General features: G+C 41.4%; 1 long non-coding RNA gene across 1 annotated transcript; it reads left to right on the top strand.

The window, feature by feature from the left end:
• Positions 1-2,078: 2,078 nt before the first annotated feature.
• Positions 2,079-6,240, top strand: LOC141160893 (uncharacterized). Its single transcript, XR_012250559.1, has 3 exons — positions 2,079-2,180; positions 4,109-4,257; positions 6,134-6,240. It is a non-coding gene; the product is annotated as an uncharacterized lncRNA (long non-coding RNA).
• The last annotated feature ends 6,004 nt before the right edge of the window (positions 6,241-12,244 follow it).

Raw genomic sequence — 12,244 nt, 5'->3', positions numbered from 1 at the left:
ATTGGCGTGGCCGTAAGAAAGGGATCTTATCACATTGTCCGCTAAAAGAAGTAGACATTTTAGTTTGGCTGGAAGATGGTCTTTCTTCTGCAGATGTTACTGTTGCTTTAACACCTACCCCACGGACACAACCTTTTTTCCCCTTCCCAACACGCCTATTCCCCTTTCCACCAGCAGCAGGCCTTTTTCCACTCATTTTGGTGGTTAACTAATTCACAACTCTGGAGTTGTTTGCACAAAAAAATAATGGATGGGAACCGAGCAGAGCTGAGTGGCCAAACTGTGGTATTAGGCCAAAACTATTGGCTGGGTTAGATGCAGAAAAAAATTATATTCAATTTGCAACCTGATGGAGGTCAGTATAGATGGACTAATACAACAAGTCCCACACACAGCTAGAAGCCCAATATTTTTTCAGAGCTAGATGCAGAAAAAAATTATTTTTAATTTGCAACCTGATGGAGGTCAGTATAGATGGACTAATAGAGAAAGTCCCACACACTGCTAGAAGGCCAAATATTTTTTCAGAGCTAGATGCAGAAAAAAATTATATTCAGTTTGCAACCTGATGGAGGTCAGTATAGATGGATTAATAGAACTAGTCCCACACACAGCTAGAAGCCCAAATATTTTTTCAGAGGTAGATGCAGAAAAAAATTATATTCAGTTTGCAACCTGATGGAGGTCTGTACAGATGGATTAATAGAACAAGTCCCACACACAGCTACAAGCCCAATATTTTTTCAGAGGTAGATGCAGAAAAAAATATATTCAGTTTGCAACCTGATGGAGGTCAGTATAGATGGACTAATAGAGAAAGTCCCACACACTGCTAGAAGGCCAAATATTTTTTCAGAGCTAGATGCAAGAAATAATTATATTCAATTTGCAACCTGATGGAGTTCTGTATAGATGGACTAATAGAATGATGCTATGCCCAAAAGATTTTACTTCACTAGGTGCAGTAAAAAAATTGGTATTCTATACACAGGTGGTATATCTTGCAACACAGATAGGCTACTCCACTGACTAACACACTCTGCAATAGGCCAAAAAGGATTAGCTTTGCTAGATTCAGCCAAATGCTGTGAAAAAAACTTGCACAGCACTGGCACAGACCTGCCTGGCAAAAACTGATAGGAACTGATGTAACCTAGTCCTGAAAAGGACTCCAATTACAATTAGTCTTTACTCCCACAACCTATCTATTTAAGAGCACAGACCTGCCTGATAAAAGTCGTAGGAAATGCTGTAACCTAGTCCTTAAAAGGACTGCAATCACAACTATTCCCTACTCCCAAGCTATCTGTAGATTTGTGCGAAAATTGGCTTGAAATTAACAAGGTATAGCGCACACAGCAACAGCGGTGCCGTCTAACACGCAGCTGCAGCAGTGAGAAAATGGTGGCGACGGGGAAAATGGCTTGGTCTTATAGGGCAAGGACATGTGACATACACTGCCAATGACACATGCCCTTGCTTGTGTGAAAAAAAGCACTTCGCTCCGTGTGTGCGCTGCTGATAGGCTGACAGATTGCACCTCCCCACTGTAAATGCGGGAAAGAGAAAAAAAAAATGGAGATCTTCATTATTCCTGCTGAGATCCATCCCCTGCCCCTCCCCCCACCCCGCTGTACACTCAAACTGCGTATTAACATTAATTTTCATCATTACTGAGAAAAAATCCAGTTATGATTTTGGTGCACGAACAGTTATCGAACATAACCTCGAACAGCCGAATTTTTCTCAAATCGTTCGTGTTCGCCGAACGGCTCGAACACCGCCCAAAACAGCTCGAATTTGAGATTGGCGAACAGTTTGAGTAGAACAACGCTCATCTCTAATATTAAGCTAATATATGCAGATCGAAATTGTGAGAAATTAGGGCAGTATGACTATAATTTTATGTAGGCTTTGTGTGAAAAGACAGGCAGGCGCTAAGTCTTATTTTGTAATTAATTTTCTACATTTTTTAATTCAAACTAGTTAAAAGAAAAATTAGCGCAGAAGGAAATACAATTTTGTTTTACATGACTGTCTAAATATGCTTGAAATAATTGCACGATGCTTAGGAAAATGATCACTTCCCTTTCACATCTTGCACAATGCACAGCAGTTATGCTAAATAATGAAGAATGGTCTATTTGTCAACGTCCGGGACTACATTTATCAGGGAAAAAGTGAGTTTACGTACTCGAACACCGCGGTTCTTTATTAAAGTCTTTACATTGCTGTAAGGAAAATAGGTCAAAGCCGTAAGACAGGATGCACCCAAATTAGACAGTGTTTTTGCAGCTTTGTGTATGTAAAATGTATTTCATTTTTACCACCATGTAAAGCTAAAGGACAAACCTCTCAGGCAGAATGCAAAAGAAACACTTTGTCGGAGTGTGAAGTGCACTGAACTCTTCTGAACTTTTTTTTATAACGAAATTCTGAAAACCCATCGGCAGCTTAATTCTCATTTAGCATGACAATGTCTGTCATTTCAGTTTTTTTGGGGGTTGGAGGTTTATTGGTAAGAATGACTTTTCATACTTCTGTTGCTATTCTTTATATATTTCTAATAAACTTATTCTGGAGAGGTAGATTAAAAAATGAAATATAAAGGAGTTTTCCCTAGCTTTTAGGCTGGGGTCACACAACTGTATCAAAAGTTGGTCGGATTTTCATCCAGAAAATTGGGACAATTTTTTTCTCACTTGTTACCCGTATGCAATCTGTTTTTTTACTCAGCACTTATTAATAATTTACAAGACCATTTACAGTTTCCTATGTTACAGAATTACAATATATCTCTAAAAATCGGATGCCACTCTGATGGTCCATATGGCATCCGATTTTTTTCTTGTACCCATCCAATTTTGGAGTGAAATCGCAGCATGCTGAATACAGCTGAGAAAAAATACGCAGATCTGCGCTGCCTCATTGAATCACATTGGTCCGAGCGCAATACCTTTATTTATCGGATTGCACTCGTCCGAGTTATATTATTAAATGATCAATAACTGCTGAGTAAAAAAATTGGATTGCACACGGACTGCACACGGATGACAAGTGAGAAAAAAAATAGTCCCACTCTCCTGGATGAGAACGGGACCGATTTATTTTTTTATACGGTCGTGTGTCCCCAGCCTTTGGCTATGTTCCCACAATGAGCTTTTCATGAGTTTTGGATATTTCCATTTTCTGCAGCATTTCTGCACCTGATAAGTAAATTAGACTATTTGTATTTTTTTTCATTGTGATTTTTTACATGCATTTTTATCTATTTTTTTTTTTTACCTCATTCTTTGCCTCTTTTTGGTATGTCATGATTAGAATAAAGCTGCTTTGTTTTTGATAGTTCCTAGCATTTAGTTTTGACAAAATGTCATGTGCGGATTGTATGCGTTTTTAGTGTGTTTCCACAGCGGAAATGCACATTCATTTTATCTGCGGATTTTCCGCATCTTATGCAATCCTATGCGGAAAATCTGCACATAAAACTCAGCGTGCGTGCAAGAGAAATTGACCTGCTGCGGATTTGAAACCCGACTAGAGTTCGGATCGGGTACCAGAACCCGAACTTTCTCGGGTCCACTCATCCCTATTAATAAGAAATCGCATATCCTAGGGGTATACTACCATTTACTATTTTATAAGACAATCCCTTTAAGAATGTTTGAGTGATGCTCATATCGCTAGAATTGGGGAATGCATTGCAAAAAAATTTTTTGCGCCATGGCCGGATGATACAATATTGCCTTTATATAGGTCATTGTGGAATGAGGATGCTTTCCCTTGTACTTTGGCTCAGTGATGAGGACTTGACGATATGGGTGTACATATTCACACAGTGGAATTAATCTAAATGGAGCTGTCTAAATCAGAACAGATATTTTATGCCATAAAACATTCTACATGAGAGATTTCCCTTCAGGCAAAATGTAAAAAAAAATTAGACTGTACATTTATATAATGCAGAACTTTTCAGCAATTTACAGGAATTAATGGAAGCTGCAATGATTATTTATTTTATTATGCTTGGTTATATAGCACCAACATATTCTGCAGCTCTCTGCATTATCATCATTCTAAACTCCCTATCTGTCTGTTTTTGGAGAAGGGGATGAAATCAGAGCACCTGAAAGAAACCCATACAAACTCGGGGAGAACATACAAACTCCTTGCAGATGTTGTCCTTGGAGGGATTTGAACCCAGGACCCCAGCGCTAACCACAAAGCCTGCTCATATATTTATCTAGTTACAATGATGTAAGTAATTGTGACATTATTGTATTCATGCATAAAATGGGTTGTACTTGTGCTCTCTACTGTTTTACCCCAGTGCTGGATTCACAGCTGCACTGCTTAATAGTGCTATATAATGTCCTCTATGCTGCTGCTGCTTCCTAACATGTCCCACAGGAGAGCAGGAATCCCTCATGTCTGTGTGTTGTGTATGGGAGACATCACCCCAACTAGTCTCCATCCACCAGCTCAGAGACAACTGAAAATTAAAGCTAGAGCCTTGAGATGGGAAAACTGGTGAAAAATACAGGATGGAAGTTAAATAATGGCCAGAGATATTGTTACGCACATGACAGCTTATTCTGAAAAAGTGACCTAAAACTACTGGTACATGTTAAGACCCAAGAGTTAAGGAGATGATTGTAATGAATTTGTTGCCTGAGGTAAGTACTGAACGGTAGTGACTAATTTAATTAGAGTTACCAAAGATGGGCTTAAAGGGGTTTTGCTTTTTTTCGTTAGTTTATTTTTCATGCCTGGTATTTTGATAGAATCAAACAAATCACTCACCATCCCCAGGTCCACTGGAGAGTCTCCGTTGCTGCACCTGGAGTCTGGCATTGACTGTCACGTTCTCCACGTTGTGTCAGCACTGCAGCCAATCAGTGAGCTCATCGATTCTGAGTGGGTTGTTCTGTCCATACTGGCAGAGTTGCTGAGCTCACTGATTGGCTGCCGTGCTGTCCCCATCACATCAGCATTGCAGTCAATGCCAGGCAATTTAAATAGCGGCAGAGACTTGTCGGTGGACCCGGTGACAGTGAGTATAGCATGGCTTGTTTTCTTCATACCAAAATTCCTCCAGGGTCAAAAATTAACTGAAATGGGACATCTCAATTAACAAAGAAAAGCAAAGGAACGTACTCCGCCTGACATTTGTATAAAGTTGTTCTCATATAGATTTCATGCAATACGACCTCAATTTTAAATAATGCCACCAGATAATGTCCATACAATACTACCTTACATGGCCTAAATATTTTTACACTCATTTATCAATCCTATAACATACATCTTCATACAGACAGGCAGACATTGCACCAGCTTTGCCAACTTTTCCTCCATTTGCTTCCACTTGGCTGGAAAACATTCTTTGACGATGAACAAGTCTTACTGCCTTGCGCCACTGCCAGAATGTTACTCCTCATGGGCTGGAGTAATTTTCTGTTGTAATTTATGCTACTTTTGTAAACTATGAGGAATTAGTTGGGAATGCTTGATCATGCCCTATCCCTCTTTAGCTCCGTCGATTTTTAAAAAAGTGGACAGAACTGACCAGGAATGGGGTAAAAACGTCAAAAGTCACAATAATAATAGCATTTCAAAGCTGTTCTGCCAATGAAAGCACAGCTACCAGGAGGAAATGATCTTCATTCCTCCCTGAAGCTTCCAACTTTCAGTCCTAGAGGCGTGGCTTAAGTCACTGCTCAGTACATGGTGACCACACCCCGGCACTGACTGACAGCCGGCTCAGCGGTGCATTAATACAGAATCGACTGTCAGTAAAAAAAATGTTTGTTTTAAAAAAGAAAAGAAAAACACTTTGTATGTGAACATAGCCTTAGGATAAATTCCAACTTCACACAAGCTGCTTTTGATGTCGCTGCACTTTTTTTAAAAACCTAAAACTAGAAGTGGATTTATCAGGGAGGAGAAATGAGTCCTTTCCTATTTCCTTTGAATCCACTTCAAACTTTGGCTCAAAAAACTGCATCAAAAACTGTCAAAAAAAGTTTCAATCGCACTTGATTTTTTTTTGCCTTATAAACAACACCGTGAAGCTCATGCATTTTTCACACTCTTTTTGTAATGTATGCATTTTTTTCATGTTTTGCTTTAGGGAAACAAATGGGAAAACACACAAAAATCACCATATCTAGAGCATGCTGCGTTTCCATGAAAATTCAGGATCCAAGAAGTGCATAAAAAGAATCACCAAGACACCACGAAATATGAAACATTTATAGTGATCTTGTCATTTTTCTACTGACTCAGTGCCAGCATGTGGCTGCAGATTTATTTATTTTTTTTGCTAAAACAAATGTTGCCGAAAATGCCAGTCAAAAGGAAGCAATTGTAAAAAATAAACAAGCAACATCTGACACCACACTTACAAAATAAGAAAATTAGCATCGTGCCTTCTGGCTTTACACGTTTCAGTTGTCTTTCATTCTTTTGCCAAGTTCTTTTTCTTGTTCTTAATTGTGTCCACTGCGTCTTTGCTTTCTTTGCTACATAAACCAGGATGCTGTTTAGCAGCAGCATACAGTTCAAGGCAAATAAAGCGATAAATTTGTCAAAACATGTCACACATTGAGTTATGGAATTGTATCTAATTGTTCAGTGCTCATTTTGCTTTTTTTATTTTATTTCAGCAGAATTTGTATCACACAGGGAAATAATGACAGTCCCGGACAACCTGGCATGAATAGCTCACTTTCAAAAATGTTATGTTTACAGAAATAATTTTTCTCAGCTTTCTTTCATCTTTGTGTTACACCTTCTCCCTCGCTCTGAAAAACACCTTCATGCCTATCATATAATCCAAGTACTGGATTCTAGACATATTTCCTTTTGTTTTTGTCTCGTTTGTATTGATATGACGTTATTGATATGACAGTTTTGGAAACTTTTACAACTTGTCATTAAGCTGTGTCTTCAATGTAAATCTTACAGAAAGTAGAAACAAAAAAAACACAAATATAATTAGAGCTTGATGAGATAGGATCCAGGAAAATAACTCAAATTGAAACAAAAATCAATATGAAAATGTTTTTGATGTAATACAGAACCAAAACACACAAGTTTAACAAGATGATTTGGGGCAATTCATTAGATATTTTGCATGCTGTTTTCTTTTTTTAATGCCATGTTATATTCTTTAATCAGACTTTTCTTAATGTTTGAGGTAATAGTAAAAAACATCAAAATACTTCATTTTGGACAAGGTATGTACTCATTTAGTCAGGGATGGACACTGACGGCATAGGGCCCCTGTGCAAAAAGTGTCTCTGGTTCACTTTCTTTTCATGGCGGCAAAGCTACATTATATATACTATATATATATACATACTGTATATATCTATCTATCTATATATATATATATATATATATATATATATATATAGCTAGTTTCCTATCTTATGTATTGCATCATATCTTATTGCAAACCATCCTTTCTAGATATGTATAGTGCCATCCCTTATTATGTCGCATCCTCTCTAGTAATGTATGGTATTGACCCTTTTTACATAGTGTTCTCTCTTGTTATGTGTAGCATCATCCCTTACATTGCATATTCTTGTTCTTTTTGTTATTTATAGTGCCATATTTATTCTATAGCATCCCCCTTTGTTAGATATAAAAGAAAATAACTGCTGATGGAATATGGAAAAGCTTTTTTTCTAATGGAGGAAGCTGATGGTTGTTCTTCTAGTAAGATGCTGCTCCATCAGCAGTAATTTTATTTAATAGCTAACAAGAGAGGAGGATGCAATAAGAGAGGGTGCTGTGAATAACAAGATAACACATTATGTAAGGGACTTTGCTTACATAACAAGTGACGATATTGTGTAATTCTCGGACGGCGCTATACATGACAAGAGAGGGCACTATGTAATGAGTAGAGATGAGTGAACATGAACTGTAAAGTTCGGGGTTCTTAGCGGACACTTAGTGTCTGTTGCTGAACTCCGAACATGGACTTTTCCGGGAAGTCCGTTTTAGTGTTGGAGTTCCAAGTGAATGAGAGAGAGAATATTTTACAAAACCAAAGTTTGGGTCTCCATTGACTTTTATGGGGTTCAAGTTCTGGTTAAAGCTTGGGTACAGTTCTGCAGTTCGAAACTTGATGAACCCAAACTTCCACGGGTTCCCTCATCCCTAGTAATGAGGTATGGCATCTTACATAACTAGAGACTGTATATAAAATACTGTATATAAAAAGAGAAAATGGTATGTAATAGGAGACAATGCTACACAAAATAAAAGAGGAAACTATGTAATAAGGGAAGGCACTGTACATAATAAGAATGTACACTACATAGTAATGGTCGGTGCTATAAATAACAAGAAAAAACACTATATACTACTGGATGGTGTAATGCATAACAAGAGAGTTCACTATATAGTAAGGGAAAGTGATATACATAATAATGACATGTCGGTGTGTTGCCACTCTATGACACTCTATGGGCCCCTGTGCCATCTGACAAAAAAAATAAGGCAGCAAATGAACATTTCACACTAACGTGTGAATGAAGCCTGAGGGAGGGTGTTTTACAGACAAGAGTATTACTGTAAGTCATACAGTACAGATACAGAATAAACATTTACATGCAGTGACTTATCAGAGACTTCTCTTCTAATTAGAGTCGTTCTCTTTTGGTTCCCCTTTAACTAGTCTGCCCTTTATGTCGACATCTTCCAATCACGACTCATCTGTCTGCACTGATCACTGCAGCCCTGAAAATAGCAAGGTCACAAATATATATATGCCTCCTGAGTTAAGAATCCCCTACATGGTGTCCCTGATTGCAAATATATACCACACCATTTTCATACAAATAGCCACGCACCATTCAGAATATAATTAATAAGCCAGCACTGTGCCTCCCATTAACTATAATTTCCACCACCAAATAAATATAAATTAATCAGTCATTATCACGTTCACTCGCAATTTATTCTAAGTCCCTGGACTGTGTCCTCTCCTCCACAAATTCATCATAAGTCCCTGTGTTACACACACGCCGCTAGGTTCAGATAGGGGCGAGACAGGTTACATGAATTCTTTGGAATCCTGGGGGAACCGTTACTCAGGGAGACCATAGATCATGTGCTGCAGCTTCTCTCAGGCACACAGGGGTATTGACCCTCAGGCAAAGACACGTAGGTTATTTCACTTGCTGACCAGACACACTTGACAAGAGTCCTCATAACTAGTGTTGAGCCACCCCCGTAGTGTTCGAGTTCGGTTCGGTTCGTCGAACACCCGTGTGTTCGCCGAACTGTTCGTCGAACTGTTCGTCGAACACCTTCGAACACCGTTAAAACCAATGGCAGGCAAACAAAAACACATAGAAACACATAGAAAACACCTTCAAAGGTGTCCAAAAGCTGACAAACTGCTCAGAAGACACAACTAACACATGGAAAAGTGACAAGTACATATAGTCATGCGAAAAGAAAAGAGGTGGAGGAGTAAAAGGAGGGGGAGACACAGATATAGGCATGTCATGCCCTTCTAAAATCCAAAAAGTGAGAAGCCGACACGTTCAGTCCGCTCCTGCCCGTGCCACCTCCGTGTCGCCGGGTTTGTGCCAGAGCCGCGGTGAACCCTGACGGCCAGCCCCCCTCTCCCAATACTGGTGCCTGTCCGCTGGTGGGTCGAGCGAGCCCCCCTGTGGTGGAGGCAGCTCTAAGCTTTTTAATTTAAATTGTCTCTCTAATTTGAATGAATACACTTTAAATCCATTTACAAGGATCTATTGGAGGGCAAGTCTCATGCCAGCAGCCGCGTAATTCCAGCTCCAGTAGCGTCCACTAAAGCTGCTGCAGTTAAAAAGCTTTTATAAGGATCGAGCTCGGCTGTCCACCGCAAGGCATCCTACTGCCAGTCCCAGCCCCTATGCCTTGGGGTGCCTCCTGATGCTCTTCACTGAGTATCCCGTGGTCCCGAAGCATTTCCTTTGGAAAAATTAAGTGTCTAAACTACAGGTGGTGTAGCTTGCTTAACAGCCGGGATAATCCGCTGACTAGCAGACACTGCTACTAGGCACAAAGTATTTCCTGGGCTAGATGCAGTTAAAAATTTGTAAGTAGATACTCTCGTTGGATGCTGAGAAAGCATTCCATAGAGTCTCCTGGCACGCCATATATGATTCTCTTAAAAAGCTTGGGGTAGGGGTCTAGGGGACCCTTTTATAGCCAAAATCACGGCCCTGTATCACAATACGTCACCTAGGCTGAAGATAAATGGAACTGTAGCACCCTGAGGGCTCGGTTGCTACAGAGATATTGCACCTCACCCAGAGGTGTGATATCTCACTCTCAGGTAAGGATGGAGTGTGGATCAGGACCTGACACCTGCATGCATTACACCACATTGCCGTGGGGCAGGGCGACCAATATGCCTCTGAGATGGGCACGACAGTCCCTGTCCCTGGCTGGAGTGGGGGGAGGGAACACTGAGGAAGGGGAACCCTGTAGTGCAGGAGCAGGGAGGAAGAGGTTCCTGGGTGCATTGAGAAGGGAGTATAAAAGGTGGGCACCATCTTAGTTCAGTGCAGAGAAGTCTGAGCAGAAGTGGCAGGGAGCAGGGGCTCTGCATGAGCTCTGCTCCGGAGGCGGGCCTAGTAACAGAGGCCCAGGCCTGGAAGAGGGAGAAGGAAGGAAGAGGAGCGGAGAAGGCTCCAGGAACGAGGAATGAAGTGATCCCAGGGGTGCGGACGGGCGAGTCGCCACCGCACGCCCGAATCCACCTGCGTGGAGGGGTCAGGCCAAAGGGGAGACCGGTCCCCGAAACTAGTGGAGGCAGGAAACGACCCTCAGCTAGAAACCGGAGGCTGTGACATTTTATGTGGCGCAGCCCCTCGCTACACCCGCTAGGAAGGCACCACATAGGGTCAGGGAAACTGGCGCCAAGTTTACCAAGAGGAGGCCCGAGGCAGCTGGACAGAAGGGTTGGTAAGAAAGGCCAGACAAAGGACACACAAAGGGGGTCCTGTGAAGCGCTCCAAAGTTATCTGGGAGTTGTCTGAGCCCCTCACCTGGTGAGCACAGTTCGACGTGGGCAGCCGTTACCTGCAGACGTGGTCTGGATAATAAGAACTGTGAGTAAAGGCCCTGGACTGCATCACTGACTCCGTGTCGTTACTGCTGCTGCCCTGCACCATCACCCCCATCCTCCGCATACACTGCCCTGAGGCTATACTCCTCCCGTGGGGAGTTATGCTACGCTCTGCTGCACCCACAACACCAGCCTCAGCGGTCTGCCCTGCAGCGGCGGTTCACTCTGACCGCAATCCACGGGTGGTGTAGTCGGACATTTAAACATCAAAACCACATAAATAGTTCCGCCATTGGTTTGACCACCCTGAGCCACGGAACCGGGTCGCCGCCACGAAGACTACAACCACCAGCATCCACCAAAAAGGGTCCGGCTCCGGGTGTCCCAAGGCCCAGGGGGTGCATCAGAACATTTTCATCACCTTTCACAATCACCAATGGGACAAGGCAGGGATGTCCTCTGTCCCCTCTCTTATACATCCTAGTGACGGAGCACCTGCTCTCATCAATTCGCCATAACCCCAATATTAGGTGGATTGAGGTGGGAGGCACCGAGTACAAGTGCTCTCTATTTGCTGATGATGTCCTAGTATATATCACTCAATCACATATATCCATCCATGCTGTTATGGCTGAAATAGATCACTTTGTTACATGGTCAAATTTTAAAATCAATGCAGCGAAGTCTGAGGCCCTCGATGTCTCCCTCCCCAAATCCATATAGGATTCCATCCAGTCCAACTTTCCCTTTGCCTGGCTCTCACAGGGTATCAAATACTTAGGAATTCCTATTCATAGAGACCTCTCCCATCTATGTTATCTTAATTTTGGGCCCTTTATTGAACAACTCCACACAGACCACGGTTGGCAAGTTAGAACTGTAAGATTCACTACGTGAACCACTGGTGTTTTGTGGAAAAGCACATGTACACTGTGTTCCAAATTATTATGCAAAAAGTGTTTAGGAGTGATAAGGGAAGAATTTGTTTGTTTGTCAGTTAAACTCATTGATGGTGATGTGTGTCAGGGCTCTTTATATCACTGTAAGCAATTGCAGACACCTGTGCTAATTAGTTTGGCAGGTGTGTCCAATGAAAGGCAAGACTATTTAAGAAGGCTGGCTCACATTATTAAGCAGCCTACATTTTCTGCCAAAATGGGA

Source organism: Phyllobates terribilis, unplaced genomic scaffold (assembly GCF_046119375.1).
Source record: "Phyllobates terribilis strain yellow unplaced genomic scaffold, ASM4611937v1 Scaffold_9__5_contigs__length_417890890, whole genome shotgun sequence".
Lineage (NCBI taxonomy): Eukaryota > Metazoa > Chordata > Amphibia > Anura > Dendrobatidae > Phyllobates > Phyllobates terribilis.
The sequence above is the reverse complement of the archived record's forward strand: the minus strand, read 5'-3'. Positions and strand labels throughout refer to the sequence as shown.